Below are 19,173 nucleotides of genomic sequence, written 5' to 3' on the forward strand. Positions count from 1 at the left end.
ATTCCCAATACTGGCTCAAAGAATACTGAAATACACATATTTTCAAATATTGACGCCTTTCTCAGGCGATTTTAAATTTTAGTACTCCAGGGAGGGAGTACTAGAAGGAACTGCAACAAATCAAAGGCCTGTGCTCTTCTCTGGAAGGAATTTTCTGCTAGCTATGATTAGGGTAGTGTCTACTTTCTTTTTGCAGGAGGAAATATGTGTTTATGTCAGTGATATCTTCCTTCTCATTCTTGAAGTCACTGTCACGAGGTTATCTTTTCACAGTTGCTAACACAGCTAGCATAGTTGCTTTCACTTCATTATTTGATAATGCCATGTTGCATCTTAATTTTTTACATGTGATATGGTTTACATTTTTTTCCTGTTTTCATTATAAAAAAAGAGAATAATCCCTCCTTCTCTGACTTCCCCACCCTCAAAAAAATCTCCAAAACCTGAAAAACAAAACAGATCCCAAGGCTGCATTTCTTTCATGACACTGTACTGATCATTTTTTATTTACTTATATCTGTGGAGTTTCTGACACGACCCCATGCTTGCATTTTTAATTTATGCTATAATTTCATGGTTGTCCTTTTGGAGATGCTACTCACAATCCCCTGTGTTTCTTCAACAGCTTTTAACTGCAATTTCATAACAGCATAAATATATATTTTTTATTAGCACAAGAAGGAAAACAAACTTTTTAGTTTGAGTAGAGAAACTCACAGTGCTCTGATAAAGATTTGGTATAAAAATCTCCTGGTTTAAGTTATCTCTTATATTGTCAAAACTGCTCAACACCAGTAATTACAGCTATATATCTAATATTTCTGACTCTCCATCTAATAATGTGTAGATCATAAGGTTCAAGATGTTATAAATGTTTCCTAAATTTCATAGTTGAAAAGAAGATGCACACAGGAGGGTACTGACTATAGCAATATAAAAGATTGTACAAGATTCATAGCTACATATGCTTCACTGGCAACCATCTGGAATCAACATACTGAAATAAATCACATTTTCCATTGATAGAGTAACTATAAGCAGATTGCAAAGACTGTTTGAGAAAACTTTATTGAATGAAACAGTTTTAATGAAATTAACAAAATGTTAGTTGCATGTAGGAGATAACATTCACAGCAACATTTTAAAGTAAAAATAATTTGAATTGACAAGACTTATCAACCAGAAAGAATTGCATTACCAGTAACGTAAAATCATGCAATATAGTTTTTGTTGCAAAAGGAATACAATTATGTTTGGGAAAATGAGACAGTTTGGAAGAGAAGTCTTGAACGGAACAAAGTCCTGGAAGGAAAGGCATGCAAATGCATGTTGAAGGAGACAAAATGAATGCAGCAATGAAACGTGAAACTTCCTGATTTGCTACATTTAATTATTGAAAGTTTAGGAAAATTCTCCTATGTATTAGAACAGCAAATTTGGTTTGTAATCTTGTGAAAAGACAGTCAGAACTACGTTTAGATCCCTGTTTTTTCTGGGAGAATGGGGAGAAAAAAGAGAGAGAGGAGGAGAGAGAAGGAAAAGAAAAAGAAAAAAAAGAATAAAAAGAAAAACAAAAAGAAAAAGAAAAACAAAAAGAAAAAGAAAAAGAAAAAGAAAAAGAAAAAGAAAAAGAAAAAGAAAAAGAAAAAAGAAAAAAAAGAAAAAAGAAAAAGAAAAAGAAAAAGCAAAAAAAGAAAAAGCTTCTTTATATGAGGCTTGGCTTGAAGGCTGAATGATTTTTTTTAGAGCAAAATTTTGCTAAGAACCAACTAAAACAGAGATGAAGTAAGCTCTGGAAGAAAAAAAATACAAGCAGCAAGATTACTGCTGATGTTTATATGATTGTTTATATACTAACAAAACAATAAGTGCTCTATAATAAGTGCCAAAACATCTTTAAAAAGTAAAATTTGAATTATGCTAAAAATCTGATTTTTCCATTAAATTCAAAAGACCTTGGTGTTCTTAAGGCCATTCATGTTATTTGGTGAAAATGTGTCATCAAGCACAGACCATTTCTGTAATATGGTTATGAAGTAATCTCATTACAACTGTAGGAAAAAAGTGCTATTAGTTAATTAGGTAGGAAAGGGTAGAAATATAAAGTGGAAGCTATAGAGATCTTAATGAGCTTATTGGGAATTCCATTGTAATTGAAGCAGAAATTTGCTGACTGTCTTCCACTTAAACTAACCTGATGAGGAAGCAGAAGTCAATATATAACATGTCAATCTGGCTATGACAAAATTATGCTTATTATGACAGCTAGCATAGTTTTTCTTTACCTATTTTCAATATTTTTTAAAATATCTGTTATTAATACCCTATTTACAATAAAATATACATGTTGGCTTCCCAAGATTCTGACAGACTCTGCTGATATTTCAAAATTTTCCTTTAGCTCTATTTCTTAGGATCTAATTATGACTTGTATCTATTTAATTAGTTTCCATTTTTATTACAAAATGAAATATCCATTTGAATTAATTTGTTCCACTCTTAATATATTATCCAGTCCATACTATCACAATTTAACTGCCACTTCTTACTAATCAAAAGTCTAAAAAGCAAAAATTCAAACTTCAGAAAAATATCCTGTGTTCAATTTCATTTCGTCTGCAATTTTCAGCAAAAAAAGAAGAGAACTTTTCTGGATAATGGTCTTACATTTCACTCTACCAGTAACTCAATTCACTTAGCTAAAGGAAACTTCTTAGAAATACAGTATATTGCAAATGTTCAAAGTCAGTAGAACTCATAGTCTAAACATATTAACAATATCTATGCCGATAGATATGTACTCTTCCATTTTTCAATACAGACTGTTTTGTTGGCAAAACTTTCACAGTATTTCAAACACTGCTGATATTTAGAAAATGCTTCTTCTTCTTGGTAGTACATGCAAAGGCAGCTGTCAGTATCCTTCACATGTTTTAGTTGGAAACAACACTTCCTAACTGCAGTTGGTTTTGAAAAATACTGATAATAAATACTTGCTTTATGTTTAGTGCATTGTACATCTTGTTTAACGGTCTGCCAGACTTAATTTTTCAAGACATAAGTAGATTGCCTTTTCTCCCTAGTTAGAATTCTTGCACTTTGGTTTCTTTTTCTTGTGATAGCAGTGAAAGAAATTCTTAAAAATAGGATGTATGCTGACACAGTATCTACCATTCAGAGAGTGTATTTCATCCAATATTGAAAAATGTTAAATTGCCAGAAGTTAAACAGTGATACTCTTAAAAAAAACCCCAAAATGAAGTTAAAGTATGATTTTTTTTTCAAGTTACAATCCTACCTTTAATATTAAAACATATCTTGTTCACACAAAAAAATTAGACACCTGGATGCAGTACAAGCAACTAGTTGTTGCCACACTGCACAAATAAGTTAAGCCTGTGTCCTGGTTCTGGCCAAGACATGCTTTATTGTTGCTGTAGCTGGGAGAGGCATGGCTAGGGCATGAAGATTATCCTATACCACTTCACATCATTTCAAAGACGGGGGGAGACACTCTCTTACAGGAAGAAAGGGTACCTTTCAGGGCAAGTACGTGTGGTGGAGGAGACAGTGGGTTATTGGATATTGTTGGAGAACTTCATGTGAATCATTACTTTCTTGTATTGTTGCTGTTACTGTTAATTTTCTTATCCTATTGCTGCTTCCAGAAAATTATTCTTATCTCAACTTTTTGTGCCTCCCATTCTCCTCTCCAGCCCTCTCAGGGGAAATGGGGATGGAAAACAGGGGGAACAAGTGAGCAGCGCATGGTTTGAAGAGTCTCAGTGGGAACACCAAATTCCAGAGCAGCAGTCCTAAACCAGGACAGCTTGCAAACCCACTTCAATTTACAGTGTACAATTTATAAAAGCAATAGAAATAAGCAGACAGATAAAAGTGAGAGGAGGCATCATTAAACAGTATATTTAAGAAGTATGGATCACTTCTGTGATATCTTGCTCACTATCTCCCCTAACTTTCCCTCCTTTTTTTAATACAGGCCATTATTTGTATAATCACACAAGTAAAAGAATTAATTTTAAAAAAAAGCATTTAGTGAGCTTAAGTTACAGATTTCAAGAGGTAAAGGGAAATCTAGTTACAGGGTGCACTGTTAGAGGTCTCTAGAAGATTAAATGTGAAAAGATGGAAATATTAGAGATAAATCAGATATGCACCACAAAGCAGAATAAAAATTAGTGACAAATTTGGACAGTCTGAAGATAATATTTGACAGAGTTCAAGGTGGTAAAATAGTGGAAAATGATACATCAGAAAAAAATATTTACTATGTGTATCATCACTAAGGCAGGAGCTTGCAACTCTTCTTTTGCAGATGAAAAGAACAGAGCATATATAACATGTGGGAGATTGGACTGTCTCAGAGGGGTATGTAACACTGGAAGAACGGTGATAATCAGCTGGAAAATGTGATATTTCAGGCTATCAAAACTACCAACTTTATGTAAAAATGTTTTTTCTCCATTTTACTTTTTCTCCTCATCATTTTGTTCCCCTTTGTTTGCAAGAAAAATGCCTGGTACATCACTGAGTACAGTGATGTCATAGGAATGAGAAGGGCTGCTATGTAATGTCAGAACACATTCTAAAACCTGTTTCATTCTTAAAAAAATAATAAATTAGGTTCCCACAGTATAAATTGCACAGTAGGTACACAGTATTGTCATATGCAGTAAGATTTTCTGGGAATAGGGAATGGCAGAAAGACATAAAATACATAAATTGCGTTATTGCTAATGTTTGAATATCTGCCATAAAAAAGAAATAATTTACACAGCCATTGTTATGGCAAACTAAATCAAAATGTAAAAAAATCTAAATATTAAGTTACAGAATGGATTTTTTCTGTAGTAAATAACGTTTAGAGATTGCAGGAATTCCAGGCAAGTCTTAACAAGTATTAAATTCACTGAAGAAAAAAAGTTAGTAGAAGATATGAAAGAAGTTCTCTAAAAATACAGTCTTTTTTTGAGATAGAATGACAGCTATTTAAGGAAAAGTTGAGAAATTTGTCTGAATGTGAAAGCAAATGAGACTATTTTAATAGAAACTCAAACAGATGTTGAAAATACACAGACAATCAGGTCTTTTAACTCAGCAAAGAGCAGCATTGACAGAATGGTAAATGGAAAGCTTCAAACATTAAGAAAATTTAGTTTGGGAAATGCAAACATTTATTGGAATTAGTTAATTTACTTCATATTAATTTAAATCTAGAAGATATTTCAAAATACATAAAAAAGATATTAAACCTCTTTGTAGTATTCTCTGATTTTATGCTCACTGTTCTACTATCTTCTTTGGGTCCTAAAGTTGATGGTCTGGGAAGGGAGTAGAGTGAACTGAAAATTCCAAGTTCATTCACCATAGAAGTATCATGTTCTTTATGCTCACTGTTCTACTATCTTCTTTGGGTCCTAAAGTTGATGGTCTGGGAAGGGAGTAGAGTGAACTGTGAAAATTCCAAGTTCATTCACTATAGAAGTATCATGTTGATAGTATCTTCTTCCTCACTTTAGCATCACTGGAAGTTACTTTCATATGCTTGCTAATATGGCTTGCTCTATGACTTGCTCTTTTTTGGTTTGCAAGTCTGTATTGTATCTGAATTTACAGTGTATGGTGTATTTACCTATTTGGAGGTATGGGTTGTGGATTTTTTAAAATTTCTTTGTGATCTTTGAATTGGTTTTACACAGTTCTTAATGATGCATGTTTTTGATGATTAGTAATGTCCATTGGTGAGGTCCTCAGACTTGCAGTATTAGCTGGTGCCTATACATTTGAAGTTCCTCCGATCACCCCATGCCATTAGTTGCCAATACTGCAGTGTTATTTAGGGTCACAGATAGTTTACAAAGAGGAAACACTTGTTATTACTGTCACTTCATTAGAAAAATATATAACATGACATTTCACCACAAAGCTAAACAGAAGTAAGCAAAAGCTAAAACCAAGGGTGTAATAATCCTGTGTCATTTGATCATTGCTATTACAAGCTAAAACACAGCTCCAAGCTGGTCAAGACCAGTGTGTTTGAAGCCTGTGTTGTTAGTTTAACATAAATCCTGTGAGCCTGTTACAGCTGTACCTCAGTGCTCCCTGGGTTACAAGGCTGTGCTTGTGCACTTGTCAAAATAGCAAAGGTCACTAACAGTGAAGGAGATAACAAGAACAAGGAGAGAAACACCAGCAGCCTTCTTCCCTCAGGAATTGGCTCTCAGTACTGAAACTGTCACCTAATGCTATATTGCATTGCACTCAGAAGTGTGACTGCAGCTGAATGTGAAGACATTAATTTCAAAGAGGAAAAAAAAGGGGAAACTAGTGGAAATTTTTATAAAGTTGTTTCTCAGGCCAGGGAAACCTATAAACTAATATAAAATATTTTTTTTAAATAAGTGCACTGGCACATAGACACAAACTATTACAGACGAATGCTTGATAATAATGTCACTACTTAATATATAAGCCTGAAATTAATATGATGGACATTACAGTAAACCTACTGTCTTTTCAGCTGAAGTAATTTAAGACTATGAAGACTTAAAGAATGCAGCTACATTCTCAAATCACTGTGCCCATAAGGTAAGCCACCACAACAATGGAACTTGAGATAAGTGCCGACGGCACTGCAGGAAGCAGCTAGTTCCAGGTCTAACTGAGGCAAAGGTTTGGTTAGCATCTGAACAAAAATCCCCACCTGGAAAACTGTGGGGAGTGGAGCAAGTGCTTATGCACATACCATTTCTAATTATGAGAACAGCATCTACACCCCATGAGTACCCAGGCCATGGACTGTAAAAAAGTAGTACCTCCAGAAGAACAACTTGGGATGCTAACAACAAAGACCAAGGTGAAGAAAGACCAGCATGATACCACAGGAGTCTGTGTCATAATAATATCTGTTTCTTAATCTCTCCTCTCTCTCTGACTTTCTACCTTTTTTCCTACCTTCTCTCTTCCTAGTTCTTTCTCTCTCTCTCTCTACCTCACATTTCCCATTAAATAAAATCTGTACTATTGACTTTGGCACATGGTCTTGTTTGCACCTTAATTTGAGCAGTGTCATTTCTTATAACTGGATCATAAAATTATTTTGGTGTCAGAATGGGAATGCTGTTCTTCTGTATTAACATTTGCAAACTTTGCCATGCCCTGGTTCTGAGGAGGTTGTGTTAACTTTTGGAAATTTTGTGACAAATTTCCTCTGAGAGAATTTGTGTGTAGGTTGTGTAGCTCCCTCTGTGGTAATTTCTGAGAAAATGGCTATCCTAGGTGGCCAGTGCAAAGAAAATATTTTGCTGTTCTTGAAAATTTGTCAGTCTCCCCTCTACCTGGGGCAGAGGAGCAATTAATTCCACCACTCCTCTGGAAGGGAGTTGGCATAAGAAAATTGGGATAAAGAACGATTGGCTACCCAGAAACTTGAACATGAAATAATACTATTTTTACAAGATTTGGTGAAAGAATTGCACTCTCACTTAAATGAGAAAAATGAAAAAAAAGCTGCTGCTTGCTGCTGAACATGATTGTTTTATTAAGCTTCAGATGGAACTTTGGAATGTGCGTGAAAGAATCACAGGGAAAGAACTGCAGGATGTAGAACCTATAACATCCTCAAACCATGGTCTTGTGACTCAGATTTTTGTGTTTGGTAGAGAAGTTGAGAGACAGATAGTGAATGAATCTGTTGCTCTGATAAAGAGCAAGACAGATAATTTGCATTGGCATCTGATGATGAGGAAATAGCATTATGTCTCTTAATTAAAATTGAAACTATAAATAATTGTGAAATTCAGCAAACTTCTGCTAAAATGGTGCTCTGTGCAGCTACTGAGATGTCAAAATCTGGCCATAAATAAGCCAAGATTGAAATCCAGTCAGAATTAAAGCAGCAGAATGCCAAGAGGATGGGTAATACTTCCTGGGCAGCAAAGAGGTAAAATCTCACTGGAGTAAACAAACCAAGGATTACCTGCTGCTCCCATATGAGAAATGGAGATCTGTTAAATTTAACCCTAAAGAAAACACAGAGACTCCACTATCACAATAGTGGGGTTTTTCTGCAACACCAAATAAAATTTCCAAAGTTGTAACTATTTTGGCTTTACTAACAGCTGCAGTATTAAATGTTGCAAACCCAAAGTTAGAATTTCTGACACCAGCACACGTGCTTTGGCAGTGGACGGGTGGTCTTACACTTCTCTCTAATTCGCTAATCTGGTCACTTTATTACACCTCTTATAATTGGACCATAACAAGGATTTACTCAAATGAAAAGTGGGTAAAAACTTCACAGTAAAAGTGAATAAATAATTATAAATGTGCAGAAACTTTAGCCAGCCAGAAACTTTAATTCTTAGGAGCTGGTTGAGTTTGGTAAACTCTGAGAAAATTAGTCTAATGGCAAAGAAGGCATCATAATCTTATAAAAGATTATTTACTTTTGAGAGTTTTATTTCATCATCTAAACATTAAATTCTTCATATATTAACTCCTTGAGATATTTATTTTTTGTCTGACAATTTTTAAATTAACTCTTGTGTTTACAGAAAAAAAAAAAAAAGATTTTCCACATATATGCACACAGTATTTGTTCCATTTTGATCACACACTCATATTCTGTGAAACTTTAATACTAACAATGGCTAAACACAGGGTTTGGTGGGTTTTTTTTTCTAGAATCTTATACATCCTTGCAAAGAACTGTTAACCTTGATATGTGACTGGTCAGTCATATTTTGCAGAGAAGTGTCTGGGTGCCAGTAACTTCCATGACCTACAATATCTTCTGACTCGTCATGTCAGAGCTATAGACAATGCTTCAGTGCTCTAAATACCCATAAACACTGTTCAGTATGCATAATCATGGACAGGGCCACACTGGGATATGACACAGGTTTTTTCCATTTTTTCTTTTGGAGCTCATTGCTTTTTTAGTCTTTTGTTGCTGTCTTAGCTCTGGTTTTATTTTTTGCTTTGTCTTATCCCTCCTGAACTCTTATTGTTGTTCAACTTACATTTTAAATTGCTTCATTTGTTAAGATGGTGGAAGCATATTTATCATTTATTCAAATGACTATATGATATTATCATATTCTTATACTCTAGAACATACAACTCCATCATCATCTTCACTTGTATAATACCGAAAGTTATTTCAAAATGTGTGTGCAGTAATTTTCCACCTACCCCAGAGACTTGGTTACTCATAGAGCACCGCACTTTGGAAGACATACAGCGTGATTGAATTTGTTGTGAATCATTTATAAATCCAAAGTAAAGCAAGAGTTGCAATGCGATACATATGAATGTTATCTCTGCATACACAGGACTCAAGCAATACATAAAAGCAAGAAACGCCAAAACAACAAAGGCCTTTAGTACTAAATTATGTGGAATTTCTACCATGGCAACATTAACAATGTTGCCTTGTCAGAGCTGCCAATAGTTTAATCTAGTCATGGATTTCCCCCAAAACCCAAAGTTTTGTTGATGACAGGACTGGAGTTCTAGTTGAATGGAGGGTAGACTTAAAGTTACCAATCCTACCTAAAAAAAAATACTGACATAATCTATGATTTTTTTTAAATACCAGTTAAAATTTAAATTAAAAATCCAGTATAAAGGTCGAATTATTTACAGCTCTATCTCTGACAAAAAACTTCTTCTAACGAGTATTAATGAAGCTTGAGCTGACATTAGCTAAACAGGATGCCTTTATTTTACTAGTGCTCTATTAAAACAGTGTTTACTGTTGTTTCATGACTTCATGAAAATATTTTCCAATTAAGATTTGTATCATCTGAAACTCAGAGGCATTGAGGATCGTCCTGTCCATGGCTGGGAGCTGGACTCGATTATCCTTGTGGGTCCCTTCTAACCCATCATATACTGTTATTCCATAATTTTTTTAAAAGTTGTATAGTCAGGCCGTTTGACTGTAGAATGAAGTCTTCTCAGTACCCTTCTACTTTCTAAATCATTCTTTTTGAAGCTGCTGGCACCAGCAGCCCTAGGGAGCTGATTCTCTTCTTCTAGAGCGCTCTCATGAGACCCCATCTAAAGAAGTGTGTACAGCTCTGGGGTCCCAGCATAAAAAGGCCAATAAATTCAGAAAAGGATTAAAAAGATACTCAGTGGACTGGATCACCCCTTCTATGAAGACAGCCTGAGAGAGCTGGAGTTGTTCAGTCTGAAGGAGAGAAGGCTGCAAGACCTCAGGGCTGCCATCCAGTACTTAAAGGGGGCATACAAAATAGAAAGAGAGGGACTTCTTATAAGGTCATATAGTAATGGAACACAGGAGAATGGGTTCAAACTGTAAGAGAGAAGGTTTATGTTAGATATTGGGCAGAATTTCATTTACTGTGAGGGTGCTAAGGCCCTGTAACAGGTTGCCCATACAAGCTGTGTGTGCCCCATCCATAGAAGCATTCAAATCCAGACTAGCTTTGAGCAACCTGATCTAGTGGGAGGTATCCTTGCCTAGGGCAGAGTTTGAACTAGATTATCTTTAAGATGTCTTCCAACCCAAACTGTTCTAGGATCCTGTGATTCTAAATGCCTTGCAGCAAGGCTGCCTGGACATTTTTCTTCAGCAGTCCAATTGCACCTTTTCCCTCTCTACCTTAAACTCAGATACAGCTTTTTCTTCTATGGGTGGGTGGAACTCCAGGTATTTTGTAAAAATCCAGACCACTGCTTTGCATGTATTTACACACATAGATTCATATGGATACACACACACACACACATATATGTGTATATATATATATATATATAGATGGGTTACACTAAGAAGCAGCAAGGACTCATCCTGATGTTATATTAACAAAATGAAGAAAAACAGGGTGCTTAAAGTCAAGCAGATTTGAAATAAAAGTTTCCATTGAAAAGGTGTGTCCATTGGAATGTATACTACAACCACTTGTGCACATTTTCCTCCTTCAATGGTAAGGAAATGGCTGTAATTCTGTATATTAGATTCACCAAACGTGGAACAAAGAAAGGGAGATATCCAGTTAAGGCACTGCATTTTCTAGGAAAAGATAGTCACAAAATCAGAGTATTGTCTTTTGAAAAAATGATAATATGTATGTCATATGTGTTTTCTGAGCAAAAACAACAGAACTTATTTATAAAGGAATAAGAAACTGCCATGCTGGCTATGAAAAATATGAATTTCATATAGTATAGCAAAACAAGGAAATAAATGCTGGTGAGGTTTCTTTGGCTAGTTGGGGTGTTGGGATTTTTTGGTTGGTTTTTGATTTTTTAATAGTATGATAAAGTTATCTTACCAGTTGGAACTTGGATTTGATAAGTAAAAGATTTCTGTCTGCTAATATTTTGGTATCCACAATACATGAGAAAACAGAATGAATGATGAATTCTAAGGTGGTTTGGGTATTGAAAAATGGATCCTTTCTTATGGTATTCAGAGATGTAACTCATTTTTGGATGGTGTATTTTATTACAGATGCTGCTTTTTGGCAGATTTTTTTTCTTAATGGTGCATTTTATATGTGAAATTAATAACATGAGTTGTCATGGATAAACAAGTGCCATCACATAAACTAAATGAGCCAAGCTACTAAAATGACTGGTAAAAAGTAAACAACAAGTGAAAGGAAGAATCATTGCAGGAGTTAAAGACAAATGACGTAAAAGCCTTTGGAAAGCAGTATAGCTCATATATTAAGCAACCTAAGGAAAAAATTGATCAAACACACCAGCACTGAGTTATAGGGTCTGTTATCAGGTATTCAAAACTAGCTTCACAATCAGATAGAAAATTCAACCTTCTGCTTATCTGCTCCTGGAGCATCTTCTTTCTTCATGAAAACAAAATTAAATTTTAGTCATTTGATGTGCTGTTACCTCAGCAACCACAGGACAAAATGCAACCTGGACACACGCCCTGCACATGCTCTTGCACTGCAGTACTATTTAAGTAAATAGCACTAGTCCTCTGATTTAGTCCGCATCTCACTAAAGGAACTAAGAGTTTCAAGTAAAAGACTGTGATTCTTGAACACAAGGATAGTATACTTTATGGACATTTTGGAAATATTTATGCCATACCTATTTAAAAGCAAGATAAGACATTTTTGGTGCCACAGGTTACTGTACAACTCAGACAAAGTAATTGTTCTGTTGTTCTGAAGGACATAAGCACATCACCAAAGAATAATCAAAGTTGGAAGAGATCTTCAAGTTCATCTATACCACTGTCAACCCATCACCACCACAGCCACCCCTAAGCCTGTCACCAAGTGCCACATCCAGACACCTCTTGAACACTTCCAGAGACAGTGAATGCACAACCTCCTTGAGCAATTTATTCCAATGCTTACCCCCTCTTTCAGAGAATTTTTTTTTCTAATATCTAATCTGAACCTCGCTGGTGCAATTTAAGACCAGTGAAAATTTAATTTTCTCTCAGCCTTTCACATGAGACATGGCAGAAGAGACTGATTCCCACATTGTTACAACCTCCTTTCAGGTAATTGTAGAGAGCAGAAAGGTCTTCTCTGAGCATCCTCTTCTCCAGGCTCACAGATTCACTCCCTCAGGCACTCCTCACATTACATAGAAGAAAGATGAGAAATTTTAAGGAGTATATGAAGAGGGCACAGTGATGAAGTTGCAAAAGGTATGGTGGGTAGCTGGAGATATCCAACTTCCCCATGAGAGGAAGCAGAAGGATAAGCACTTTTCTCTCTGGTGAGCAAAGACCCAAGGGAATAGCATGAAACTTGGTAAGAGGAAGTTAAGTTGGGATGTTGGGAAAAGGTTCTTCACACACAGGGAGGTTGGGTATTAGAAAGAGTTTCCCCAGGGAAGTGGTCACAGCACCAAACCTGACAGAGTTCAAATGTTTGGACAACTCTCAGAGACACATGGCAGGGTTGTTGGGGCTGTCCTGTGAAGGGCTAAGGTTTGGACTTGATCCTTTTGGATCCCCTCCAAATCACAATATTCCATGATTCTGTGATACTCTTTACATCCTTCACCAGCTTTGTTGCCCTTCTCTGGACATCCTCCAGCAACTCATCGTGCTTTTTGAAGTGAGGGACTCAAAACTGGACAAAATACTTGAGGCATAGCCTCACCAGCGCTAAATACAGAGGGATGATCAGTGCCCTGGTCCTGCTGGCCACTCAATTCTTGATACACTGGCTTTCTTGGCCACCTGGGCACACACTGGTTCATATCCAACTGGCTGTTGACCAGCACCACTAAGTTTTTTTCCATTGAACAACACTCAAACCATCCTTCCCCAGCCTGTAGTGCTACATTGGATTGTTGAAATCCAAGTGCAGGGCCCCACATTTCACCTTATTAAAACCCATACAGCTGTCCTCAGCCCATTGATGCAGCCTGTCCAGATCCCTCTGCAGACCATTCCCACTGTCCAGCAGATCAACACTCCTGCCCAGCTAGGTGCCATCTGCAACTTTATAACAAAAAATACAAAAAAAAATCATATAGAATGTGTCTGTGTACATAATGAAGACAGAGGAATAGGTATTTTATTTATACTAGAGAAGAGTCAGTAATGCTATATTTTATTTTAGGAGAAAATATAGTTTGGTGGAGGACAAAACCAAACCACAGAGGCATAGAAGAAAAAATCAGTTAGTGGACCTTGACTCAGAATGCTACCAATATAATTTGACTATTAAAGAAAACATGCATGTAAGGGAAAAAATTCTCCAATCTGAAAATCAACACTTTCACACTATTTAAAGAAATTATAATCATAAATTGCTCAAAATTATTTTTAAAATACTCATAATTTTTAATATACTTTACAGCCATCATCTTTCCCCAAGGTCAGTTGTTCTCATGTTTACTATTTATTGACAACCTCTAACCATGGAAACCAGAATTAGTGCTACTTAGTCATTTTTTCATAAATGCAAGTAATAATTATAATGGCCACTTGCTTTCAGTATAAACCAACACAAAGAAGATTTCTGATAAAGGAAATGAATGTGCAAGAAGCAACTTGATGCCTATAAACTATTTATGAAAAGAAATTTAACCCACAAATTAAGAGCTAATGGGTAAAATATTGCTAAGCTTAGTCAGGTGAGTAATGTCATCTATTTCAGTACAACTCATGTACTTTCATACAAGTACAGCTATGTGATTTGACTAAAATGAAACCCTAAGCAACATCCGTAACAGCACTAATGTGTGATAGATGCTCACCACAACAGCAATTAAATACTCTGCAGATCATCTAGTACTCTGATTATCTGCTTTATGACTAGAAAACAAATGTGTTCATTTTTCTAGTCCATCTACCTTTTTTTCCTTGATTGCTGATTCAATTGTCAAGGCTTCACCGGTGTGACTAATTTCAGTATAAGTGTTTTTCCCACTCTCTTCACCTCTATGATTGCTTACCAGGATAGAAAGCTTTTTCTGAGGATGTAATATAGGTCCCAAATGGTTGCATGTGTGCCATCTTGTCCAGGTTTGATGTGAGGTGTTAATTAGAGATAGCTACCTGCAGCACACTCCTAGATATAAATCAAAAAATATTTTTGCCTCAAAACAGCCAGGTTTATTCTTTGCTGCTTTTAAATTAATCTCACACAGATTCATTGTGTGATCAATTATTTACTGTCATCATAATTTCTTTGTATTGTTTGATAAAAATTAGGATCAACGCTCTGACCAGTAAACCTGGAGAAAAGATTCTTGCTGTATCTGCTTCTGCTTCAAAATATAGGATAAAAATTAGTTTGGGGAGTTTTAAGTTGTCTGTTGTTGTCTGTTGCCAGAGGCACTCTTCCTACTGCTGAGTTAGACCCCCTTTTCTACTGAGAACTACTGAGCTAATGGTTCTGCTATGATTTACTTAATTTTGGTTTTATTTGTGTACAGTTCAGGGGTGTTTTGCACAATTTTACACCTGATAATTTCAGAGAAATTGGTTAAGGATTTTGAAAGCCTAACTAATATTATGGAAGAAACATTTTAAAATAACTGCTAATTTTAATTTTGCTGATTTAGGAATATTCATGTTCATATACAATATTCATTTAAAGACTATAATCAAAATCTTCAGAAAATATTATTAGGTCATTTTCAAATCACACTTATCCCCAGTCAATTTTTAGGTGCCTTTTTGATTTGTGAAAGTACTCTAAACCTAACTATACAAAATAATATTCTAATATGACAATATGACAACATGCAAAGTTTAAAACTACCACTCCTACCACACTAAAAAAAAGTGTGCAAGCAGACTGGAACTTCCAGCACTGTGCATTAAATTTCAGAAATTAAATTTAAAGTTGTTGGAGGACAGTTTGCAATGGTTCACTAGAGGTTAAGCTGATGCATCTACCCAGTCATTCATTCCCTGGAAAAATTGAACATACCCCTTGCTGCCAAATGTCAATGAGCTCAGATAATAACCTTTTTCTATGAAGAACTATGGTTCACAATCTATACATAGAAACAGCAACAATTAAATAAATGAAACAAAACAAAATATAATAAAATAAAATCCCCTAAACAAAACAAGACAAAAGTACCAAAACATATAATTGGTGAATCAGCACTTCCGGGCATATCTACATACATGGGTAATTGACCTAAATGCTCACAGTGTGTCTTAAACAGCTTAAATAATATAGCATCTAGTGCACTTATTTCTTTTCCTCATGGCTTTTGTCAAAGCTATTGATTATTGTAATACAAACCATAGAGCTGTATATACTAACAAGTCAGCTACATTAATTCAATGTAAAGATGTTTAGTGGTCTTCCTCATGACTTCTTAAGGGCAAACACATTGCCTTTATTTTCTTTCCCCACCTTTTTATACTCTCTCATATGTGAGAGGCATAATCTTCAGAACATCTCTACTTGTACATAAAGCAAAACTTAAAAGACTAAGTCCCTTGTAGCAAGCAAGGATAGGTCTGTTTTAAGAAAAGCTGCAACCTCTGAGAAATAAACTTCAGTTTTATGAAGCAATTATTTTCTGACACCTCAGCCTTGGTGTTTTCAATTCCCTCTTAAGCCTGCATGTTTGTCACTGCCAAAGTGTCTGTTGCAAAACCAACTAAAATGATGAGATTTTTTTTAGCTACTTGAAAATATATAGTCGTCTCACAGAGATACCAACATTTTTTTAAGTTGCCCGTATGAAGACTATGCTGCTTTTTTTTTTCATTTTAACAGATACAACACTTTATCCAATACGTAATACACACACACACCTATACATTCTGTGACCTTTGATATCTGTATTTCTCTAATTAATATTGAGGAAAAATAGTAATGAAATACTTTCAAATTAATTTTCTTTAACTGCAACAAAAGCCTATAGGTTCTTGTGAATTCAAAACCTTGCCATTGTCCTGCACTGGATTTATGCATGCATGACTGGTTTTGATAAGATGGCTGTAGGTATCAAATTGACAGGTACATTCATCACAAAATGCTGATTGAGACCTCTTGGACACAGAAAATCTTTGAGAAACAACTTGTCCCTGACTGATACACAGTAAGAAGTCTGGGAGCAAAGGACATGGCAGAGAGACAGTTAGAATTCCTTTTTCTACACTTCTGCTTTCAACTTGTTCATCAGAGATGCACCCCACTTGCACTGAGCTAAGCCTTTGAGGCCTGAAGACACTATTAGCCAAGTCAGACATCACACAAGCATGTGATGCCCAAATGTTTCCATTTAATGGGCTTTAACAAATTGTTCAGAAACAACTTAATCAAGCAGGAGTTTATGGAAACTGCTTCCAGTTGAATTTCCAATATCCCTACCTCAGGGCTCCAGCACTTTTGTTTAATAATGCAATAAGAACCCTCATGATCAAAGAATATCTAACTGCAACAAATCAAAAGAATGTCAGTCTGATAGTACTGAAAGAGGCATTTATGACTTGGTATTCTAGGGAAAAAAGGACTTGACATCTGAACGAAAATTTTTGAAAAAACAGGGAATCCATGGATCATCAGGATTTTAACCCTCTTTGTGTAGTATTCACATGCCCTCTGGACAGAGAGAAGCAGAGAAAAGAATGATCAAAACAATCCTTGTCTCGTTTGCTGCTCCTGTGTTTGTGCGCAAGTGGAATGAATTCTGGAGATTGTTTACCCGAGGTGACAATTGGATCCACATGTGTGGGTTGGGACTCTTGGGCAGAGAGTCATGAGTTTTTCAGTAGTTAGAAGTATGATGTAGTATAGAATGTATCTCTTTAATATAGCATAGTAAAATAAAGGAATTAATTAGCCTTCTGATATCATGGAGTACTGTGCATCATTCTTCCCTGCTCCTGGGGTCATAAACCTGGTATCTTTGGATTTTTTTAAAGCTAATAAACTGCTTTTAAAAATTTGAATGGTTGACTTAATACATTTTGTTTATTTATTTATTTCAAATCAGAATTTCAAGGTGATGTATTTGACCTGTCAATGGAAGAGGCCTTTTACAGGACTGTGGTAACCTTTTTAGTGGGCATGACTGGTTTCCAAGGTCAGAGAACATTATAGCCACAGACATTATTCAGTGACATCAAAAATTACTCTTTTCAAAGAATGAATATTATCATACAGGATTGAAATTACCAAGACAAGAACTTCTTTCATTAAAAAAAAAATGATCTTGTTACATGGTGATTACTGCATTTTGTGTAATTCAACACAAAAGCATTTTCCTGCTACATGTTCCATAGACAAATAAATGTGGAATAAACAACATGTAGTCATGGACAGGGGGAAGCTTTGGGCAAAGTATAAGCAGATTCTAGTGGGAACTGAACAACAGAAAAAAAATTGAGGGGACAAAGAGACTTATAATATTGAGAACATGAAAAATCTGTTGCTACAATGCTCCTCTTACAGAGCAATAATTCTGCATAATCCACTATAGATCTGTATGAACATTATATATCTATATCTCATACCGACATATCTGCCGGGACATAATAATTTTTTTTGTAGTTGCTGAGCTGCAGCTCTCCATGATCTATAATTGGATTAATAAATATATTCATTCATGAATCAGAAGTCACAAGTTGAAGTCACAGAGCTGAAACAGACCCAAAGTAACCCATAAAGCCATTCTGATATTGCTTGTTACAGAAAAAGGATTCAAAAGATATACTCTGGTTGTAAATTTCTGTTTTATAAATATAGTTCTTATCATACATTAATTTCACTTTTGGCCTTTTAAAAGATCCCACAAATGAAAAAAACACATTAATACAATTAAAATAAAATGGATATCTTCACCCCAAATTTTAGACACTGGAAATATTCCTATTCCTCATACTTTCTTTTCTCTTAAATTTGCTGTGCACTTTTGTGAAAAATTTAAAATGTTCTTTGTGTTGGGTGGGTTTTTTAGTTTTTTTTGGGTTTTTTGGTCATAACTGAATTGTTTTACTTGAGTTGAGCAGAACCTGAGAAGAGTAAACCTGGAAAGGTTATTGTCACTCTTTCCGGAGACATTCATAAACCTAATGTTTTCTTCTTAAATGAATAATGAAAACGATTCCCAAATGCACAGATCATAATGTCTTTTTTTCATTAAGAAATTTTTTAAAAATGGTCTGACGAAATGTAAAGCTTTTCTTTGTGTAGGATTTCGTTATTAAAAAAATCAGCATAGGATTTTTATTTTATTACTTTTACAAGACCTTTTGCTCCAAATTATTTATTAAAATCTACAGCAATAATAAAAAAAAAAAGAGAGCAATCTGTGACTTACAGAGATCGAAGGAAAGGTGTCCTAATCTTTTCATTAGATGCTCACAAAGACATTATTGAATGATTATAGCAGTCAAGAAGTGCAGTGTGAGTATTGTTAACAGAATTAATTTTTAAAGTATTTATGAAGATGTAAATTTAGGTGTCTGACAAATGAACGGACAACCCTAAATTAGAGCTGGAATTTTAAAGAGAGATCTGATGAGAACATAGCTGAATTAACAGCATCAGAATATCTGTTTACAATCAAGGACTGCTAGCATTGAGTACATCATTTGCTCTTTTTTGGGGTTAAGACCAGGTTCATGACCCTGCCAGGTACTACATTATTATTAATGTTTCTTCTTGCACCTCAGTTAGTGTAGCTCAGCCCATCACCTGTGACAAAAGG

This window comes from Pyrgilauda ruficollis, unplaced genomic scaffold (genome assembly GCF_017590135.1).
Source record: "Pyrgilauda ruficollis isolate IOZ18807 unplaced genomic scaffold, ASM1759013v1 scaffold5, whole genome shotgun sequence".
Taxonomy (NCBI): domain Eukaryota; kingdom Metazoa; phylum Chordata; class Aves; order Passeriformes; family Passeridae; genus Pyrgilauda; species Pyrgilauda ruficollis.